The 23,015-nt window shown below is 43.1% G+C and overlaps 1 protein-coding gene and 1 long non-coding RNA gene across 2 annotated transcripts in view; one reads left to right on the top strand and one right to left on the bottom strand.

Moving 5' to 3' along the window:
* DLG2 (discs large MAGUK scaffold protein 2) overlaps positions 1 to 23,015 on the bottom strand; it is an 852,330-nt gene that overhangs the window by 370,474 nt on the left and 458,841 nt on the right. The window lies entirely within an intron of this gene.
* On the top strand, positions 2,385 to 3,496 carry LOC309369445. The gene is made up of 2 exons (XR_014168139.1): positions 2,385 to 3,030; positions 3,256 to 3,496. It is a non-coding gene; the product is annotated as an uncharacterized lncRNA (long non-coding RNA).

The raw sequence follows: 23,015 nt of genomic DNA, 5'->3' as shown, positions 1-23,015 counted from the left end.
TTAATTCGTTCCGGAGGTCTGCACTTAACCTGAAACTGTTCTTAACCTGAAGCACCACTTTAGCTAATGGGGCCTCCTGCTGCTGCGCCGCTGCCGAAGCCCAATTTCTGTTCTCATCCTGAAGCAAAGTTCTTTTTTTTAATGATATTTATTGAAGTTTCCATTAACAACATATAAAAACAAAACAACAATAAAAACAAACATAAACAAAAACAACAAGTATAGTTTCAGACCTTATTTTCTCAGCCTACTTTCCCCGACTCCCTCATACCTCCCCGTTCTGTATTCTATTTTCATTATCCAGTCAGTAAATCCATTCCCTTATTTCCCAAAGTTTTTTGACAATTCCAGTCCTTTTCTTAATTAACATCTCTGAACACCGTATTATTTTCCAACCCATGTCTTTCTAGCCTTCATTAATTTTATAATACTTGTCAAGATAATATTTAAATTTCTTCCAATCTTCTTCCACTGTCTCTTTCTCCTGGTCTCGGATTCTGCCCGTCATCTCTGCCAGTCCCATGTAGTCTATCATTTTCATCTGCCATTCTTCCAAGGTGGGTAGCTCTGGTGTCTTCCAATACTTTGCAATAAGAATCCTTGCTGCTGTTGTGGCATACATAAACAAAGTTCTGTCCTTCTTTAACACCACATGGCTGACCATGCCCAGGAGAAAGGCCTCTGGTTTCTTCAAGAAGGTATATTTAAATACCTTTTTCATTTCATTATATATCATTTCCCAGAAAGCCTTAATCCTTGGGCACGTCCACCAAAGGTGAAAGAATGTTCCTTCAGTTTCTTTGCATTTCCAACATTTATTATCGGGCAAATGATAGATTTTTGCCAGTTTGGCTGGGGTCACGTACCACCTGTAAATCATTTTCATAATATTTTCTCTTAAGGCATTGCATGCCGTAAATTTCATCCCGGTGGTCCATAACTTTTCCCAGTCAACAAACAAAATGTTGTGACCAATATCCTGTGCCCACTTAATCATTGCAGATTTAATAGTTTCATCTTGTGTATTCCATTTCAACAGCAAATTATACATTCTTGACAAGTTCTTAGCATTGGGTTCTAACAGTTCAGTCTCTAGCTTTGATTTTTCCACCTGGAAGCCAATTTTCCTATCCATCTTATAGACTTCCAACAATTGATAATAGTGAAGCCAATCTTGGACCTTACCTTTTAATTTCTCAAAACTCTGCAGTTTCAGTTTATCACCCTCCTGTTCCAAAATTTCCCAATATTTCGGCCATGTACATTCCATATTAAGCTTTTTTACTGCTTTGGCCTCCATAGGCGAAAGCCACCTTGGGGTTTTATTTTCCAGTAGATCTTTATATCTAATCCAAACATTGTACAGTGCTTTTCTGACAATATGACTTTTAAAACCTTTATGAGCCTTAACCTTGTCGTACCATAGATATGCATGCCACCCAAAAACATTATTAAAACCTTCCAAATCCAAAATATCTGTGTTCTCAAGACGCAGCCATTCCTTCAACCAGCAGAAAGCTGCTGATTCATAGTAAAGTTTCAAGTCTGGCAGGGCAAATCCCCCTCTTTCCTTTGCATCCGTTAGAATCTTAAATTTTATTCTGGGTTTTTTGCCCTGCCAAATAAATTTAGAAATATCACACTGCCATCCCTTGAAACACTCCATCTTATCAATAATTTGCAGTGTTTGGAATAAAAATAACATTCTAGGCAATACATTCATCTTAATAGCTGCAATTCTACCTGACAAGGAAAGCTTCAAGTTTGACCAAATTTCCAAATCTTTTTTCACTTGGTTCCAACATTTCTCATAGTTATCTTTAAATAAATTCATGTTTTTAGCTGTCATATTGATCCCCAAATATTTTACACTCTTAACCACAGTTAAACCAGTTTCATTCTGGAACTTCTCCTTCTCCAATTTCTGTTCTCATCCTGAAGCAAAGTCCTTAACCTGAAGCACTATTTCTGGGTTAGCGGAGTCTGTAACCTGAAGCGTATGTAACCTGAGGTACCACTGTATAAGTTTATGCAGCAATCAGCTTGTTGCTGACTCATCTAAGTTCTACTAATAAAAATGCCTTCCTGGTTAAAGATCCCTTTGAATCCCTCTTAAAGAATACACACACAAATCTGTTATCATATTAATATAAAACTATTTTACTCTTTCATTCAGGTTTACAGAACTGCACCTGAAGGCAGGCTTAGGTTACATAACAAGCAAATAAACTATACCAGAGGGAAGTTGGTCCTGAGGTGACTGCAGCTGAGCAGTTATCTTGCAAAACTACCAGCAACCGACAAACTGGTTGTCACAGCAACCGGTTAGAACACGGAGGCCGTTAGTCCTCTGTCGGAATGTTGCATTTGACCTGCACCTTTACATCCCACACTTAAACAAATCACAGTTCCCAAAGTCTGGATTCAACAGGGAACTGTGGCTTGTTTAAAACTAATGGCGGATTTTTCCAAATCACTTCCTCCCAAAACCAGCAGCAAAAAAAGAAGGAGAGGGCATGCAAGCTCAAATCTCAACCTGGCTCATTCACATGGTTTCCCACTATGGCTTGAACTATTTCTATATTTCAACATGCACTATATTGCTTTAGTCTGGATCACCTCTCTACTTCTCCTTTCATTCATGAAGCATGTACTGTACAACACAACTGCAATGCAACTAGAAGGATGACGCATTCGCTTCCACCACACAGGCAAAAAAGAAGAAGAATTTTATCCTGCTCTGACTTTGCGGATGATTAATCCAAATTGCCCTCCACAATCCCAAAGGAGTCAAATTAACAGAGAAAGAGAGGGAGAGACCTTGTGCAAGTTCTCCTATTGATTTCAACTGTTCAACTGAGCCTAGCTCCATTTTCACACTGAGGGTCCCAAGATATTCCACTGTGCTAATCAGTCATGTATTTAATTGCTACTTACCTGCTACAGCATCTGAGATCCATCACAGAAGCCTCTTTAATTAGGGATTAAAGAGGAAGCCAAATACGATAGCACACTGTTCCTGACAGGAAGGTAAATTAAATATAGTACTTCATTCTGGCCTGGGCAGGGGGGAGAGAAATTACTGTAGAAGTAACTATGTTTTATTACACAAATCCATTTGAAATAAATCCCATCCATTCTGTTTCTCTCGTTCTACACGCAAGTGTTTACTTGGCTTAGGGTTTCCTGACCTGGTGGAAAAGTTTGAAATTGTTTTGCTGAACTATATGTCTTTTAGCCCTTTTAGATTCTTAGGGTCGAATACAGCTATTGTTTGGAAACTGGCAAACAATACCTATGAAAGAATAACACATACAGAACCATGAGAAGTCTTGTCCTTAGGGTTGGTTGGGAATTTTAAGAAACCAAAGAAGAAAGTCATTGCAGTTTTGAAATCAATGGTGGAAATCAGGGCAGTTTTGAAAGTTTCACTCCACCACCTTGATTCAAAACACTTTCCAGTTCTATACAAACATAAACAAAACCTCCTCCCTGATGCCAGGAACCCCATGCAATTATTATTATTATTATTTTACAATATCTTAAGAAATGTCCAAATGCAAAGCAAACAAGCAACTTTCCAAAATATACAGCATGTAAGAGAGGGCTGTGAGGGACACGGGTGGCGCTGTGGGTTAAACCACTGAGCCTAGGACTTGCCGATCAGAAGGTCAGCGGTTCGAATCCCCACGACGGGGTGAGCTCCCGTTGCTCGGTCCCTGCTCCTGCCAACCTAGCAGTTCAAAAGCACAAAGTGCAAGTAGATAAATAGGTACCGCTCCGGCGGGAAGGTATACGGCGTTTCCGTGCGCTGCTCTGGTTCACCAGAAGCGGCTTAGTCATGCTGGCCACATGACCCGGAAGCTGTACGCCAGCTCCCTTGGCCAATAAAGCGAGATGAGCACCACAACCCCAGAGTCGGTCACGACTGGACCTAATGGTCAGGGGCCCCTTTACCTTTTTACCTTTAAGAGAAGGCTGTGAGGTGGAAGATTCCACAAGCACCTCTCCCCTGCCTTGGCAATAACAACAACAATAAATTCCATCACTATCAATTCAATGTCCTTTCACGACCCTTCAAATCAGCTGCTTGAGAAGGTTGCCTCACTCTGCTTATTGTAACATCAATGCAGCCTGTAAAACACTACCAATTCTCCAACATCCCAGATCAGATCCACAAGTGTGTATATGAAATCCTGTCACCTGGGCAGCCCAGGACCTCCACACACACTGCCCAGGCTTGCACCCAGCGAAGTCACTTCAGCGCTGCTAATGCAGTGGTTTGACTTCAGCCATTGTCTCTCAAGACAGATGGACGCCAACAACATTGCTTACTCATGAAGTGAAGCACATTGGGGCCAGAAAGCCGCACAAAACCCAAATGCACTGGCTTATATTGAGACACATTTTCCATTTCAATTCCCATTTGCCCAGTTTGGAGAGAGCCTTTCGGAGCAGCACATGAATCGCTTTTTGTTCTTTACCACTCTGCCCAATTTGGCATCGACAGCAAACTTGGCCACTGCACTGCTCACCACAAACTCCAGCTCATTTATGAACATTTATCTTTGCACGTACAAATGGATGGATACCATTAACTCCTAAGCAGAAAGTAAGTGCTATGTTAATGGAAAAACCTGTTATTATCCCTGGCCCTGGATGCCTGACACCCACAGAGAGGGATATTTGAAGCAGGTTTCATGTTCCCTGCAATGCACACCAGTCCTGCTTCCACTACCCTCTGCCCACCAGAATAACAGTGAATTTCTTTATAGCTTTACGCCTCCCACTTACTGGAAGGAGATACTAATGGCAACGCTGGATACTGCCTTATACCAGACAGTTTGTCCATCTAGTCCTATAAGACCTACTTTGATGGACAGCAACTCCCTAGGGCATGGGAGGCAACATCTCCAGATGTTGCTGGACTACAATCACCACTATTCCTGGTCACTGGCCATATTGGCTGGGGCTGATGGGAATTATAGTCCAACAACATATCGAGGGCAACACATTGGCTACACCTGCCCTAAGGCCCGGGACAGAGGCCTTCCAGGTCACCTGCTACCCGTTCCTTTTTAAACTTGAGATACTAGTGGTGGAAACTGGGACCTTCCACCTGAAAAGGATGTGCTTTACCTGACCTGCCAAGTGCCCCAGAAAAAAAAAGGACATCCCATTTTTTTCACGCAAGATCTTAGTGGCCATTTTGGGTGCCACAATATCACATGCTGTAGGGCCATTCTCTAGCCCCCAAAAAGTGGTTTTGGGGGGCTAGAGCAGGCGTCGGCAACCTAAGGTCCAGGGGCCACAAGTGGCCCAAGGGGGTTGTTTAACTGGTCCACGAGCCGCCCCCTGAACAGAGCTGCCCACTTGGCAAGTCCCCATGTGCAGCACAGGACACGGACTCGCTTCCGCAGCACTGGAAATCGCATCTGCGCAGACGCAGACACTGGAAATCGCGGGCGCACAAGTGCACACAATCCGACCCACAGAGAGACCTCTGCTGAAGTGAACCCTGCCAACCTCTGGGCTAGAGTGTGGCATGGGTCACCTGACATGCCCGGGAGCGCGTCCTAGAAGACACGTGTTCTGGTTTCGGGTTCGAAAAAGTAGGATGGTATGCTCTACCACTAAGCTATACCCACTCAAGTTGACCCTCTAATCTTTGCCAAAAGACTCCACTACAGAGATGGAAGTCAGGGAGCAGCTTATAGTTACTCTGGCTTCTTTTTTCTTATTTTCAAGATATATTTATTTACACCACTATATGGCCCAACCAAATCCTCTGAGTGGCTTGCACAATGGAATGCATATATCGAGGGTAGGGAATAATACATCAGGAAAACCGAGCAGTAGACAATAGCATAAGACTGTGTAATACAATGTCTTTAAAAAGGAGAGGGATACACAATGAGGACCCCACCTATAATCCTTGCCTGTTGGGGTTCCCAATCTGACAGCCAAGAAAGATGACCCATCCCACATTTTCAGAATCTAGGTTAACTAAACAGGTAAACCGCTGCGTACACTTCATTGTTCCAGCCCTGTAAGGAAGAAAATAAAAAACCTCTGGCACATACCATTAAATGACTGTGCTATTATAAAGAAATTGGTGCCATTCACAAAAATACAGCCTTGTAAGTAAAAAAATGATGCTGCTGATATCTGGTGAAGCAATTTTTTCCTTTCGAAAAATGTTCAACAGTGCAGTGCAGCCTGCAGACACAGAAGTAGCTGAGCTATGGAGCTTATAAGCTTAGTGAGAGTGTTATCACTTGAGGGACAATTCAGAGCCTTTCAGCAAAATTGTATACATGGATTTAGGGGTGGTTACTTTTGTTTTGATTGCAAGAGTTTGCTCCCTGCACGTCCCACTGGAAGAGCTTTCCTTGAAGGGAACATCTGCGGCCTGAAAAATTGCAACACCACGTTATAATCTGCTGCCTGAAATAGTTATGTTTAAAGAATATGGGATCGGAGGCAAAGGTGAATCATTCCCATTTTGTGAGGAAGGGGTGAACAGCAGCAACATCTTAGTAACTGTGCATGTTACTAAGTCTGATCGACTACTGAGTAACAGTGGTTTAATATTCAAAATCAACAGCTTTTTGTGGCATGAAGCTGATTGTTCCAAAAGCTCATAGAAAGTGGCAGGCTATTTGTTCATCTAGCCTAGTACTTTCCACTCTGTCAGCAGCTCTACCAGTCATCTGCTAGCACATCATTTTAACTGGAGGAGCCAGGATTGAATACAGGACTGTCTGTGCAAACACAGGAACATAAAGGCTAGCAACATCAACCCTGCTGTGTGAGAATTGCTTGCAGACAACTGCAGTGCCTGGAGACAGACAGTCAGGTTCTGCATCCATAGCAGTGAACAGAGGAGGAATGGCTGCTGGGAGGAGCTCAGAGAGAAGAAAAGCCATGGTGCATCTGCAGCAGCACAACCAGACGCCTTCCTCTGCCCCAGCTGCAACAAAACAGGTCTCTCCCATATCAGTCTCTACAGCCACAGCAGACGCTGCAACCTTCCAACAGTTTGACTTTACCCTGAAAACCAATCTGCTCCATTGTCTCCTGAGACAGACGGATGCCAACATACACATATACAGTCATACCTCGGGTTAAATGTGCTTCAGGTTGAGCATTTTCAGGTTACGCTCCGCGGCAACCCGGAAGTAACAGAACGCATTACTTCCAGGTTTCGCCACTCACACATGCACAGATGCTCAAAATGACGTCACGTGCATGAGAAGACGCGGCAAATCTCGACCTGCGCATGCACAGATGCACAGACGTGGGTTGCGTTCGCTTTAGGATGAGAACGGGAATGGATCCCGTTCGTATCCAGAGGGACCACTGTAGTTTATTCCTGTTAGAAGACATTATGCTACAAAATGATAGAAAAAACACTAGAATGGCACACATGCTGAAGTAAAGAGTTGCAGCAGAGCTTTCCAAACTTTTCATGTTGGTGACGCACTTTTTAGACATGCATCATTTCGCAACACAGTAATTCTACACACACACACACACACACATTTTTATTGGGTTTTTTTACATATCATTTCCAACATTCATTTAACATAACTTCTTATCTTACACAATATTTTAGACTTCTGTCAACCACCTCTGGTGATTTTCCGTTCTTTATCACTTATTCTGCATTTCTTAATTTCTCTATTACTCTTAATTATCATTAACGAATGGTTCTCTTCATAGTCTTTTTGCAATATTTCAATAGTCCTCCTTACTGAACATCTTGCAGTCCTACTAGTGCAATCTGTTCATTACAATTGCTTTTCAAATAATTCATATATTTACTCCAGTCTTCTAAGAATCTCTGGTCCCTCAGGATTCGAATCCTTCCTGTTAATTTATCTAATTCTGCATAGTTTGCGACACAGTAATTCAACTTTGCTAGCTAACGGGCAGTTAAACCATCCCTTTATAAGAGCTTTCAAGCGACAAACCTACACACTGCAGCCGACACATTAGTGTGTCGTGACACACAGTTTGGAAAGCTCTCAGTTACAGTGGCCCAGCTGGATTCATTTTGAAGCCTGGCATTTTGAGTTGCCGGAACCATGGTGTGGAGCATGATCGCTGCAGAGATTTGACAGACATCCTCAACTTTTGGCTTTCAGGCACCTCTTGAAGTCCTTTTTATGCTGATACGACTTTGCTGCTGCTCAAAATTTTCCTGAGTAGCCAGCCATTTGAATGATTTTTCTGTATTGCTTTTAGAAGGTTTTATGTTGCTGCTCAGCACCCTGAAGTTTTGCAAGAGGGCAGGATAGAGCTGCGTCTGAAATGTGATTGCTCTGCTGCCAGTAGGTGGTAGTTATAGGGCTTTTCCTTCGCTTTACGGAAGAAGGAAGGATGAAATTGAGACAATGATGTTCCAAAGGAGCTTTCATCAAATAGGGACATCCGGAGTATGTTTAAGAGGAACCTCTCATGGGCAAGTGCCTGATCATCACTGTAATCACCACTCCTGAACACCAACACAGCTACTCATTTCCAGGAGGCTTGTACAGGATAAACCCCTGCTGGGTTGTGCCCTTCCTTGAACTGGACATCTCACAGGGCAGGAAGCTATCTAAATCTCATCACACACACACAAGTTCTAATGTGCCCTGTGATCTCAGCAAGCAGGTTGCTGAGGCAACTAATGATTATAGCTGCTGGGTAAAATTTGTAGAATTGTTAATCAATTTCAATCTTGATACTGAGCTTTAGCAGCTTAAAAAAAAAAAACCCCAAAAGAACCAATGAGAAGGAAGCAGCACAGCTTCAAAAGCAGATCCTTTATTTTAAACAATTTCACACAACTATAAAACATAACAGTGTCCTTTTCTTCAGTATCACTTTGCAAGTGTGCATTAGCAGACAGAAGTGCTGCGAAACAACCGTAGAGACTTTGGGTTCAAATCCCAAATCAGCCAAGAAGCTTGCTGAGGGGTGGTTGTGGACAAGAACAATCTAACCCACCACACAAGGTTGTTGTGAAGATAAAATGTGGACCAGGTAGGGAGGACACAACATGTGATATACCACAAGCTCCTTGAAGAAAAGGAGACAGACATATAATAGACACAGACTTCTGAATTGTTGAGTGGCATCCAGCTAAGTCAAAGTAGACCCATTAACATCCATCAAGTTTAGTCCATTGTTTTCAATGAATCTAGCTTGAGTATGATTAACAACGATTATCAGTTATTAGGCTGATCTGCTATGGCAAGGAATCATCTTCTCCCAGCTGACTAAACAAGGGAGCATTAGTTAGTTATTTCCCTGCCTCCTTAAACCTTTGGTCCCCCAGATGTTGCTGGACAGATGTTGCTGTTCCCATCATCCTTGGGAATACCAAGCTGGCTGAGGCTGATGGGAATTGGAACACCACAACATTTGGCAGCCCATATTTTACGTTTGCCATCTCAGCTATACCAGCATCCCATTTATGTCCTGTCCAGCATAGGAGTCCCATCTCCTCTGGCCTTCACCTTCTATTCACAGTTAAGACTTCTGTGGTCCAATAGTCTAATCATGCACTACAGGATCTACACCCTCAACCAACTGCAAACCTAGGAATTAAATCATATTCACAAGAATCCTTATTGCAAATAAGGAGGACCATACCTCTGGCACAATGTTGTACAACTTACACAGGTCATCTGAAAGTTGACTTGAGGAAACTTGGAGCACATAAATCAGTGTTTTGTGTGTGGCGTGGCGGCTTTTAAATATGCATTTATGCAAATCCTATTTGATTTGGGCTGCTGAAAAAGCACATATCCAGAACAGATTCTATGCCATTACGGCTGATGCATAAGCTGACCTTTCACTAGTCCTCTGCATTCTGAAAAGTAAGGAGGGATTACGGTACTCTTTCCCTCCATTGTTAAGCTCATGCCATTCATATTTCCACCATATAAACTAAGCTTCTTCTTCTATACCTATCTTAATTCAATGCAGGCAGATGGCACCGGAAAGAGAACTCAGCAAAGAATTAATGGCTCTGGTGCCTTTTCCAGATGTTCTGGACTACAAGACCCATTTGTCCTTTCCAGCATGGTCAATAATCTGGGATGATGGGAGCTGCATTCTACACCACCTATAAGGCACTGTGAACACCACTTGGATGGCTTTATGCTGCAAAGTGATCTATACATTTGTTTAATTAATATATAAGTTGGGAGAGGCTGTTCTATAACTTCATGGTTGCCGTCCATATGTTAAGACCCCAAAAGAAATTCAAAATGAAACAAAACGTTAGCCCAATTGTTTCATTATTGTGATATGTTATACATGGTATATATTATATGTTATATTTTGATTCATTATACATATTCCCTTAAAACACAGTAGGAATCATCACATAAGCCAGGGGTGGGGACCAACCATTCTCCTCAGCCCACACCTCTCACCAGGCCTGCTGTGTGTGCTCTCTCTCTCTCACACACAGAAAGGAGCTCCAACTCCTGGGGCCGAGCCCTTTGCCCCCCCCCCCAATATTACTGAGGTAGGGGCCAGCCCCCATGTCTAAAAAGCACAGAGGTGAAACATGAAGCCAAGCACAGTGTGGCTCCAGTAGCCAGCTCCTCCTATTCCTCCTGCCACAGAGGGGAGGGAGGGTCGAAGCAGACTCCCACCGTAGGCGGTGCCAGGAGGAGGAGTCACCTGCCATTGAAACTGCAAGGCTGCTGCATTTAGCTCCACCCCAGCGCCTCCTGATATCCTGGCATCGATGCCACATGTTTGACATGCTGCCACACCTCCCCCAATCGTCTGTGCAAGCTGGTGCCTCTTCGCATGTGTGCGTGCGCGCACACACACACACCCCAAGAGCTTTAACCTAACTGGATTGCATCCTTGAACTCTACTAATGCCTCTTTCTTGCCGAATGGAAAGTTGGGAGTAAGGCTGTAGAGAGATTTTACTTCTATGTAGCTGGTATACACACACACACACACACACACACACACACACACAGTGGTACCTCGGGTTACATATGCTTCAGGTTACAGACGCTTCAGGTTACAGACTCCACTAACCCAGAAATAGTACCTCGGTTAAGACCTTTGCTTCAGGATGACAACCGAAATCGCACGGCGACAGTGGGAGGCCCCATTAGCTAAAGTGATGCTTCAGGTTAAGAACAGTTTTGGGTTCTTAACCCGATGTACCACTATATATATATAAAGAGAGAGAGAGAGAGAGAGAGAGAGAGAGAGAGAGAGAGAGAGAGAGACTTCCTACCCGCCCTTCACCACAAGCCCCAGGGTGGGTTACAGCAATGTAATAATACAGTTATAAAAGGAGGTTGAACACCATCACAATGATAAACCAAGAAAGAAAGGGAACAGAATCTACCATACAGAAGTGAGAGACACACCCATGTTTGCTGCCTGCCCATCTGTTCCAAGATAGCAGGGCCATAACATGGCTTACCACCCCAAAGCTTTTCTCAAAGATTTCTCCAGATGTAAAATGTAGAACCATTTACTTCTTGAGATCAGTCAAGTAGAGACAGTAAGGTGCTTTTGTTGGCTGCTAAGAACATCCCATTTCCATTGTTGACATAGCCAGGCCAGCTTCTTGGGTAATGGCCCTAAGTATGGATCTTTAGTATCATAAAGGAAGTTGTTTCATGCTGGGGGTGTGTGCAAATTAGCAGCCAACCCACCTCCCTCACCTGGCTCCTCTTGGGATGTTAATGCTGTGAACCTGTCCAGGTTGTATATGTGTAAATGAACGATATATCCACAGTCTCTGCTGTTCCTTATTCCAAGGAAACGAAACCCAGGGCAAGCACCTGGAGCCCCTGAGCTCTCACACTGCTCAGAGATTGGGGTGGCATTCAACAATATATTATGTGAGTTCAGAAGAGCATTTTAAATTGCAGGGCAGAAACAGCACAGTAGACGTCCCTCGATTAGTGTCTCCTATTCTTTTCTCCCTTTTCTTATTTTCTCACACTGTACCCTCATCTCTCAATCTTTAAATGGGGAAAAAAAACAAATTATGTTTCCCTAAGCTTATAAACTCTTTATCTTGCATGAGAGTCCCACTCTCTCTTCATTCAATTTATTGGTTAAGTTTGGTTCTTCTTCCTCTTCTCCACCCCCACCTTCCTTTATTTGCGCACCGTTGCTCCCTCAGGGTCTTATCTTCTGCTGTGCCTCACTGTCTTCCAGGAGCTATTCCAAGTCCCAAATATTTCCTAAATATCTCCCGCAAGACACTCGCCTTGTTGCTTTTCCAAACAAACTTTTTACAAATCGCATACGTATATAAATACACTGCCTTCCTATAAAGTACAGATGGATACACAGGGCAATTTAAAAATCAAATTAGCATGGATAAGACACGCCAGCACTTGTCCTTGACTGATTTTTTTTTGTGGGGTAAAAGATTTGTGTGACATGTACTCAAACTGTCAACTCGCTAGCCTAGAACTTTCAGGGAGAAGAAACCAGCAGGAATATTATATACCCACACATATCTATACACACAGAGAGAAATGGTAATTTCATTCTGTAGTCAATGTCAAATTGTGCATCCAGCTGAAAAGAAGAGCATTCGGGAATATCTTAATAGGTTACATGCAATGTCATATCCATAATGTATTCCGCTGAGGAGAATACTTAAAAAGCACCTGTTAATGTATTTATGCTATCAAATACATCTTCAAGGAGCCTTCAAGCATGTCTCCCCCGCTGCTCCTTTCGCAAGCATTCTAGCAGAACAAGCTAAACTCCTAGCCACCTTCCTCCCTCACCTTTGCCTCTATGCACAAAATGAAATGGGTAGATAAAACATGGTTTCAGATCCAAAGATCTATTTTAGCTGTAACCAAACAGCATAGCCATTTGGATATAGAAATCCAATGACAGATGGATGAATCAATGGAAAGAAAAGCAATTATTTATTTGAACATCAGACACACACCCCGCCCCCAATGCTGCCTCACAAAGTGCTTTTTAAAGTCCCATAGGTTTCACGGGCAGCATGTTATATAGCACGGGCAGTTATTTCCCCAAGCAAAGTCCTACTTGTGTGAGGTTCTGCAGATCTTGGCTGCAAAAAGCAGAAAGTGTGTGATTGTTTTTATATAGAGGGAGCAAAAGTATTACCCAGTCAGAGTGAGGGCAACCCACAGATGGCTTTGTGACATCATAAAGCCACATCTGATTGACTACACAGCATCATAATGTCACATGATCTGTGATTGGCTGGGATCATAAATGTGACTATTCCCCCCACAAACAACATCAACAACAGCCACAGAATAACTGCACATCAGGCATAGAAATGATTTATATGGTTTAAGTTTGGGGTGGGGTTTTTTATTATAAAAAATACAGTATTTTGGTTGGCCTGAAAATGTACCTTATAATTAACATTAGTGAACCTGAGGTGCAAGCCTAATTACCATACTTGCTGCTTTAATCTCGGTCCCTAGCAATGCTTCAACACTGATCTTGCCGTTTTCACAGTCACTAGGCTGCATTTTCCACCCAGTCTCTTACATTGATCTCAAGATATTTCCTAAGAGGCTACAGTCCATTCCGACCCCAATGACGTATGCAAGAACCTTTTGATGAAGTTAAGATGAGTTTACTTTGATGCTCTCTTCAACTGGCCAGAAAGGTACAGTGGAACCTCAGGTTACAAACACCTCGGGTTACAGACTCCACTAACCCGGAAGTAGTACGTTGGGTTAAGAACTTTACCTCAGGAGGAGAACAGAAATCACGTATCGGCAGCCCGGTGGCAGTGGGAGGTCCCATTAGCTAAAGTGGTACCTCAGGTTAAGAATGGACCTCCGGAACAAATTAAGTTTGTAACCAGAGATACCCCTGTATTTGGAAGATGGAAGTGTACAGAGTAAAAGAAAACCACAGATTGCTCCACTTTCTCATCCCAAGCTATTAATATCAACAGGGTATTTGTTGTCAAATCTTGATAGAATCAGCATTATGCCTATTGTGAGAAAACTGCAACAGTATCTAATGAACAGATATAATTTTTTAAGCCTATCGAATGCCTGCCATCCCCTCTGTGACTAGCAATGAAGTGTTTATGTGGAGGGAGAGGTGAGGGAAATGAAGGTTTTGTTCAAATCTCTCCTAGATGATTCATTATCATCCATGTTGTAAAGAACTTGCTGTTCCAGAAAGCAGGGATTCTTGCAGAGTCACACAGCTGGAAGCTAGCATCATACTGACAAAAGCAGATCAAGAGGATATTTACTGCTGAATCCACTTCAAACTAGTGCTGCTCTGAAACCAGTTTCTCAAAAGTCCATCCACTGTCAAAACGCCTCCTTTCACGAGTTGCTTTAGACACTGTTCATAATTTTTCATTTCGGTGGGTGGACGGGGTTGAGCCTACCGACCTTATTGCTGCTAGAAAACTAGTGGAGGTGTGTGCATGCTCCTTCCTATTTAGCAATTCTGCAGCTTTTATTCAGACCTCTGCTGTTTAAAACCACCATTTTCTTCTGCATCACCCCACACCCACTTTACTCAAACTTCTGCCATTGTTTAAAACAACTATTTTCCTTTCAGTGTCGCTACCTTCTCACTGTACTCAAACTTCTCCCAATTCCAGCTGCCTTGTGTGTGAGAGATAAATGGTGGGCAGTCCTCAATTATTCCAGTGTTTGAAGGTACTTTACTCAAAACTCTGGTGCTGTTTAAAACAGTCATTTTTCCATCCCTGCTTTACTCAAACTTCTTCCACTGTTTTAAAGCACTGCTTTCCCCCTCTCAGTGTCTGTCCCTTCTTGCTCCTATGCCATACAGTCATACCTCGAGTTGCGTTTGCTTCATGTTGCATTTATTCTGGTTACAAACACGGCAAACCTGGAAGTGTTTACTTCTGGGTTTGCTGCTTCATACATGCGCAGGAGCGATCTGTGAGCGTCACGCATGCGCATGAGTGATCTATCACATCACACGCATGTGCAGAAGCGGCGCTCTACTTACAGACTTTTCAGGATGTGAACGGCACCCCGGAACGGATTGCGTCCATAAGTAGTGGTACCACTATACAGTGGTACCTCGGGTTAGAGGCGCTTCAGGTTACAGATGCTTCAGGTTACAGACTCCGCTAACCCAGAAATATTACCTCGGGTTAAGAACTTTGCTTCAGGATGAGAACAGAAATCGTGTGGCAGCAGTGGGAGGCCCCATTAGCTAAAGTGGTACCTCAGGTTAAGAACAATTTCAGGTTAAGAACGGACCCCCAGAACGAATTAAGTTCTTAACCCAAGGTGTGTATGTGTGTGTATTTCCTACCTGCCCTTCACCACAAGGCCCCAGGGTGGGTTACAGCAATGTAATAATACAGTTATAAAAGGAGGTTGAACACCATCACAATGATAACCAAGAAACAAAGGGAACAGAATCTACCATACAGAAGTGAGAGACACACCCATGTTTGCTGCCTGCCCATCTGTTCCAAGATAGCAGGACCATAACATGGCTTACCACTCCAAAGCTTTTCTCGAAGTTCTTAACCCGAGGTACCACTGTAGTCTCTTTTGCAACCCACCTTCCCTTTTGCTCCCCTACCCCACCTTGACTTCATGCATTTAATCTGGGATAGTGATGAGGCATTACAAATCCTCCAATGGGAGCTGCGCAATGACAGCCTTACATTTTTTTAATGTATACACAGGAAGATATGATTATAGCAAAACATTTAATAGCCCTAATGGTGCAAAAGGTCCACAGCTTGGGGAAATTTTCTAAGCTTGGGTTCCCATCATGATCCTGGCTGCAAGGACCAAGAAGAAATGTGGAATCTGAATGAGCATTTACTGAAATGGCCTGGAAGCGAATTAGGCCTCTGGTAGTAAACAACCCTTGCTTCTGATTTAAGGCGCTGTCCAAATTAAAATGACTCCTTAATGTATTCTGGGCAGAACTTGGAGAATGTTTATTTCCAGCTCTCATTACATCAAGTTAGCGAGGGTGGGGTGGGGTGGGGGGGAGGATGGAAGAGAATGAAGTCTGCATACACTACTGCAATACTGCAATGGCTGGCAGTAAATCACGTCTTGAGAGATAACTGGAGTGGATGTGTCCTGCATACCTTTCTCGCTCTCTCCACAAGCCAATCAAAACACCTATGCTAGCACAATTCCAATTTCACTGTGGGGCAGCAAGGAACTGACCGCTAGCATCCATTCAACAGGAGATAAAGAGGGAAGAGAAAGCTGGAAGCCAAGCGAATTTGAAGTCTCTGGGTTCCAGCTTCCGCTGACAGAGGCAATCTGCTTCTGATTGCCAGTTGCTGGAAAGGGCAAGAGGCAAGCATCCTGCTGTGCTCAGGCTTCCCATAGGTATCTGTGAGAACTGCGCACTGAACTAGATGGGTCAATGACCTTATCCAACAGGCTCTTATTATGAAGTCACATACTGACTTCAAGACAGGGGGTGGTGCCCTGGCACTCCCTAGGCATGTTGTTTTCGGAAAGAGAGAATGAGGAATAAGAGCCTCAGCTAAAGTTTAGGGTCTTGTGGGCTTTCTATGGACATCTGATTGGGAAGTGTGGGACCAGAGTGGTCTCTGGGTCTGATCCAGGAAGGTTCTTCTTTATGTACTTAAGACTCAATCATCTGCTGCTAACAATCACAGATACACCTGCAGTCTCTTCTATGTGCTGCTATAAGATCAATCAAAAACTCTTCCACTCCTAGTCATAGAAGGGAAAGTGAAGTTGCTGAAGGGTGCATATAGTATTCGATTAGAATGGGAAACAAAAGACGAGGATGTGAAATCGGTCATGATCAAATGGGCACAAGATATAGGACATAACATAGAATCTGAAGATTGGGGAAAACTGTGGAAAATAGATTTGAAATTTACAGACTGTTCTTTTTTTGAAAGAAAACTATATGAAAATGATGTATAGATGGTATATGACACCAGTACAGATAGCAAAAATGTACAAAACCGGGTCAAACATATGTTGGAAATGTAAAGAAAAGGAAGGGACCTTTTATTATATGTGGTGGGAATGTAGAGAAATTAAAAAAAAAATTGGGAAATGATATATAATGAATTGAAGAAAATGTTTAAAATGACATTTGTAAGAAAAAACAGAAGCATTTCTGTTAGGGATTGTAGGACAAGACCTGCCAAGGAAAACAATTTATTCATGTATTGCTACATGCTTGGGGGGGGGGGTATTGGGGAGGCGGGGGGGGGGAAAGGGGAAAAATAATGAATATGATATGTTTTTGATATTTTGTTATATTGAAATTGCAAACAAAAACTTTAAAAACAAAACAGAAACTCTTCCACTCCCAATCTCCAAGAGAATTTACATCTCGGCAGCAAGGTCTCCCATTTGTGACAACGTATGAAAATACTGTTGCACATCCCCCCAGTCCCCAAGCAGTGTAAGACTCCAAGAGTCCCAAGCCCCTTGGGATGAGGTTCAGTGTCCTTATGACATATGATTTATTTGCACATACATACAACCTGAGCCTACGGTGGAGGAGCTTACAGCATTAACACCGCAAGAGGGTCTTCTTCATCCCATAGCCACAGCCTTGGATTCCAGCAGAAACCAGGAATGACTCAGTCTCTCCACTGCTCAGCCTGCTTCTAACTTGTAGCTCAACTCTACCTTTTGTCCTTCTAACTACCTGAGGGTTGAGGGCGGGCGCTCATTTGTGTTCTAGCACAGAGTCGCTTCCTTTGTTACCTTAGCGACCCATATTAGGGGGCCATTGCCAGGTAGCTGGCCTGGCTATTCCAGCAATTGAATCCTCCATTAGATTTTAACCTTTTCCAGATCCAGGAATTAGAAGGGTTTTAGGCATATAACCTAGCCCTGTCCCAACCACACACCCCAAAAAAACCTCACTGTATATTGAGATGGTCCTGAGACTGATTTTTAGAAAGGAAATGTCATTTTGGCAATGTCGTTCAATTACTGGTCTGCAGGAAATATGACTCACTGTGCCTCTGTAATGTCCACCTACCCAGCCTGTCCTTTGCGCCTCTTCAGAGCACACAATGTCCCAGTTTCCAAGTGATTCACAATGAAATGCAATCAAGTGGGTTAGCTTTGTTAAATATAAACACAATAAATGAAAATTGCCTAAGAGGAAACACTTAAAGTCTCGGAGACTTTTGCTGGGAGCTGAGCAATTTCCAACTGCCCTAGGGTAGACCGAAGGCAAAAGTGAAGGTTAAGGACGAAGGTGCAGTTATTGAGATCTGAGTAGTAACATTATTTCCCAAGGTTACAGTCAAGCATCATATGTTCCCTAGGTCAGGTTGTGCCTTCCTCGGTCTCATAAGTGCCATACAACTGAAGAACAAGGCAACATTTGTGCATTGCAACTCTTGGAAACTAAGACAGCTGAAAATTATAAACAGGAATATATAGCAAGAGCATATGCACACAAGAAGTGTTTTCTGGATTAGATCAATGGCCCAGCATCCTGTTCTCAGAATGGCCTGTTAGATGCCTCCAACATTTCTCCAACGAAAACAGGGATGTCCTAAGGAAAAGTGGGGCATTCCAGGATCAAATCAGAAAGCAGGATGGCTTCTTTAAATTCAGGACTGTCCCTGGAAAATAGGGACACTTGGAGGGTCTGTGGAATCCCCAAATCAGGACTCAAGCACCAGAGCACTCTCCCCTTTTGTGATTTCCAGCAACTCCAGAGTCAGAGTGCTTGCAAAATCCACAGCATGGCATAGCTGACTTCCCATTGCAAGTATAAGCTTGTCAGGAGTGGCTTTCTCTCTAATTTTCTGTTACCAAAGATAACAGAAAACACTCGAACTCAGGATGCAAGGGAGAAACTTGCTAGGAGGAAGGCAGGCTTGGCAAATCCACATCGTGATCAGCTCCCACCCGGAAACCAATGTCCCCACTGTGGAAGGACATGTGGATCCAGATTTGGCCTCCACAGTCGCTTACGGACTCACTGTTAAGACCGTGTTCATGGAAGACAATATTACTCAGCTACGAGTGATTGCCAAAGAAGAAGAAGAAGAATTTTCTGTTATGCCACACTCCCCTTGGCAGGCATTTGATATTATGCCAGGCCCCAAATAGCAGCTATTTTGTGACAAGTGCCCCCGGCACTTTTGAAATGTGCCCACTGGTCCAAAGAGGTTGGTGACCCCTCAACCACCACATCCATCAGCCCCAGCCACCATAGGCCACGAGAGTTCTTGTCCAACATTTGGAGGGTGCCTTATTGCCTACATCTTGCAAGGACGGTCATGACCAGACTTGGAAAAGGAGTGGGGTCAGAACTGATTGACACACTTATTTGGGGAATTTCTGCCCCACCCTTTAGCAAACAGAATAAAAACATCCCAAAGCAGCTTGATAAAAGATCTAATGGGGTGGGGATATTCTAATGGGGTGGGGATATTCTGCATATTGTACAACTAAAAGGAACAAATTGGAAAAGTATGTGTGTGAGTGAATTCGCTCACCACCACCTCTTCAGTTTCCAGCCTCAATAAACACCGTGCCTATTGAACACCCACACTTGGCACAACCAGCTCATTCTCTGTGGGCAGAGAAAATCATATTCTTCTTCATTTTGTGAATGCAGAATGATGCTTCAGGGTTTTGTTTTTTCCTTGTATTTTCCTCAGTTTCGCCTGAGAAGGTTCCCACCAGGAAATCTGGAAACACTGAATCTGAACCCTTGTGACACAAATACATCTATGTACAATAATTTATGTAGAATTCATACATTTAAATCTGGATTGGTGAAATATAATTCATACATCAGGCAATTGGGTTTTTCTGGTATGCTTTCCATTCTTTTCCTTCTTCTCTCTGCCCCCCATCATATTCACAAATTTAAAAATGAAGGAAGATAGAAGAAAAATCCAGGTTTAATTCCTGGCATCTCCAGGTAGAGCTAAGACTCCCAACTCAACCCCCAAAGAGCTGTTGCCAGTCAGTGTAGACAGTATTGAGCTACATCAGGCGTCCTCAACCTTGGCCCTCCAGATGTTTTTGGCCTACAACTCCCATGATCCCTAGCTAGCAGGACCCGTGGTCAGGGATGATGGGAATTGTAGTCTCAAAACAGGGCCGAGGTTGAGGACGTCTGAGCTACATGAACCAATGGTAGAAGGCAGCTTCCCATGTCCTTACATATCTAAACACAACTTTTCATTAAAATATGTGGATTGATAAAGAACCAGGTCAGAGGAAAGCCAAACACCAACCTCAGATGAAGCCTCTTTCTGATCTCAGAGCATGGTTGGAGCAGATTGCAGAGAAGAGGGAGGGGTGAACATGCTAAGGGGAAAATATGACCACAAATCCTGCCTGTCACCTCTCCCCTAAGAAAATTCACTCCACATGCAAGGGAAGGACTAGGTCTCAGTGGACAGAGAATCTGCCTTGCTTGCAGAAGGTCTCAGCTTCAATCCCTGGTATCACCAGGGATAGAGTCCCTGCCTGAATCCATGGAGAGCCACAACCAATCACTGTAGACAACGCTGAGCTAGATGGACCAATGTTCTAACTCGGTAGGCTGCAGCTTCCCATGTTTCTACATGCACAGTCAGTAGCAAAAACAGGGTTGGGAATCCCAGGCCTGAAGTGCAGCCTCTGACTCCACCTGCAGGTCCAAGTGTCAGGCAAATGCACAAGTTTCAAAATCTGTTTTTTGCTATTAAAATTTGCTGGCCTACACATATGGGCACTGCTTATTGGTGCAAAGTCCGGGGTAGGGTTCAATCAAGTCTTACTCAGAGCACACCCATTGACATCAATAGGCATGGCTAACGTAGCCATGTCCGTTAATTTCAAAGGGTCTGCTTCCAGTCAAACTTAGCTGGATACCACCCCGGGTCTCCCTGCAAGCAGCAACATCAAGGCATATTCTTCTTTTAAATGCAAGCCTTCAGCTGCCTCTGTGGGGAGCATTTCCACCCTGGCTACTTGGAATATTTCCCTCTCCTTTCCTCCCCGTCCTTTCTTAAAAGAAAAGAAAAAATACAAAACAAAGCAAAGACACCCAAGCTACTCAATTAAGATGAGCTCTCTCATAATTCAATACTGCAGGCATAGCAGAGAAGCCCGTTGCTGGAGGAACTGCGTGGAAGGTGAAACACTAATTGAATTCCATCGAACTCAACTTCTTTAATATTCAGGAATGAGGTCGAGTCCATTTTGGAGCAGGGCTTTCTGCTTCGCCTCGGGAGGAATTGCGCTGGGGAAAGCTTGAGCAGAAAGTATCAACCTTTGTGTTGTATTATATTTAATTTGGGATATTTGGACATGTATAAATAATGATCCAGTGCTGAAGGTGAAGAAATGAGGCTAAATATTTCACAGGGAGTCAGATAGATAGATAGATAGATGATAGATAGATAGATAGATAGATAGATAGATAGATAGATAGATAGATGATAGATAGATAGATAGATAGATGATAGATAGATAGATAGATAGATGATAGATGATAGATAGATATAGAAGAAGAGTTTGAATTTGATATCCCGCTTTATCACTACCCGAAGGAGTCTCCAAGCGGCTAACATTCTCCTTTCCCTTCCTCCTCCACAACAAACACTCTGTGAGGTGAGTGGAGCTGAGAGACTTCAGAGAAGTGTGACTAGCCCAAGGTCACCCAGCAGCTGCATGTGGAGGAACAGGGAATTGAACCCTGTTCCCCAGATTACGAGTCTACCGCTCTTAACCACTACACCACACTGGCTCTCTATAGATATATAGATAAATAGATAATAGATTATGATAAATAGATAGATGATAGATAGATAGATAGATAGATAGATAGATAGATGATAGATAGATAGATAGATAGATAGATAGATAGATAGATAGATAGATACGTGTTGAAGGTTTTGGCAAACATTAACCATGATAAGAACATCACCACCTCACTGAAAGGCGGGGATACCATTGATATTTTTATACCACCAGCAACATTCATACTATAGATGTAAGAGAATTCTGACAAAAATGGAAACAGAAGCAGAAATTGCTGCAATATGACTTCATTTGTGGTCAGAAGTGGATGTCTGTCAAGCAACTACAATCTGCACTCATTAACATGAATTAATCTAAAACAAAACAAAAAATCCCAACAATAATTAACAATAAGGTTGTTGATTTTTACATTACAGTGGTACCTCAGGTTACAAACACTTTGGGTTACATTCTCTGCTAACCTGGAAGTAGTACCTCGGGTTAAGAACTTTACCTCAGGATGAGAAGAGAAATTGCACACCGGCAGCACAGCAGCAGCAGGAGACCCCATTAGCTAAAGTGGTACCTCAGGTTAAGAACAGTTTCAGGTTAAGAACGAACCTTCAGAATGAATTAAGTTCATAACCAGAGGTACCACTGTACTTTGACTTCTCCATTACACTGAAGTGCCTGTACGTTACACACATAGTTACGTAAGTTATGTAAAATAGCAGAGAGCAGTATAAACAATGTAGTATTTGGTGGAATTTGAACTGCAGCACAAGGAAAACAGTGCTGGATAACAAGATGCTAAATTAGATGGGTGACTCTTACGCTCTTAGGGCAGTTATAATACTGCCGCTCCTCCCAGTGGCTTTCAGCTTACAGCAAGGGTGGGGAACTTTTGGCCACCCCACCCCCCAACATATTCTGTTTGTTTACCTCTGCCAAAAGGGTCTCTGTTCTGAAATTTACATTCCCTCCTATTGTATTACTAAAGGTTCTCTGTAAGAAATCCATCCAATGTGGTGTTGTGGTCAGAGTGCAGCAAATCCAGAGTTCAAACCCTTACTCATCTATGGAATGCACTGGGTGACCCTGGGCCAGTCACCATCTCTCAGCCTGATCTACATTACTGGATTGTTGTGGTGATAAAATGGGGGTGGAAGAACCTTGAGTTATTTGCATGAAAGGTGGGATACAGGTGTAATGATCGTTAACAACAACATTTTGCTACAACTGGCTGAATCTCTTCAACTGGCAATTTCTCACTGATGCATATGTT

This window comes from Podarcis melisellensis (genome assembly GCF_964234715.1).
Source record: "Podarcis melisellensis genome assembly, chromosome: 4".
NCBI classification, from domain to species: domain Eukaryota; kingdom Metazoa; phylum Chordata; class Lepidosauria; order Squamata; family Lacertidae; genus Podarcis; species Podarcis melisellensis.
Note: the sequence above shows the minus strand (reverse complement) of the source record. Positions and strands in the feature narration are given on the sequence as shown.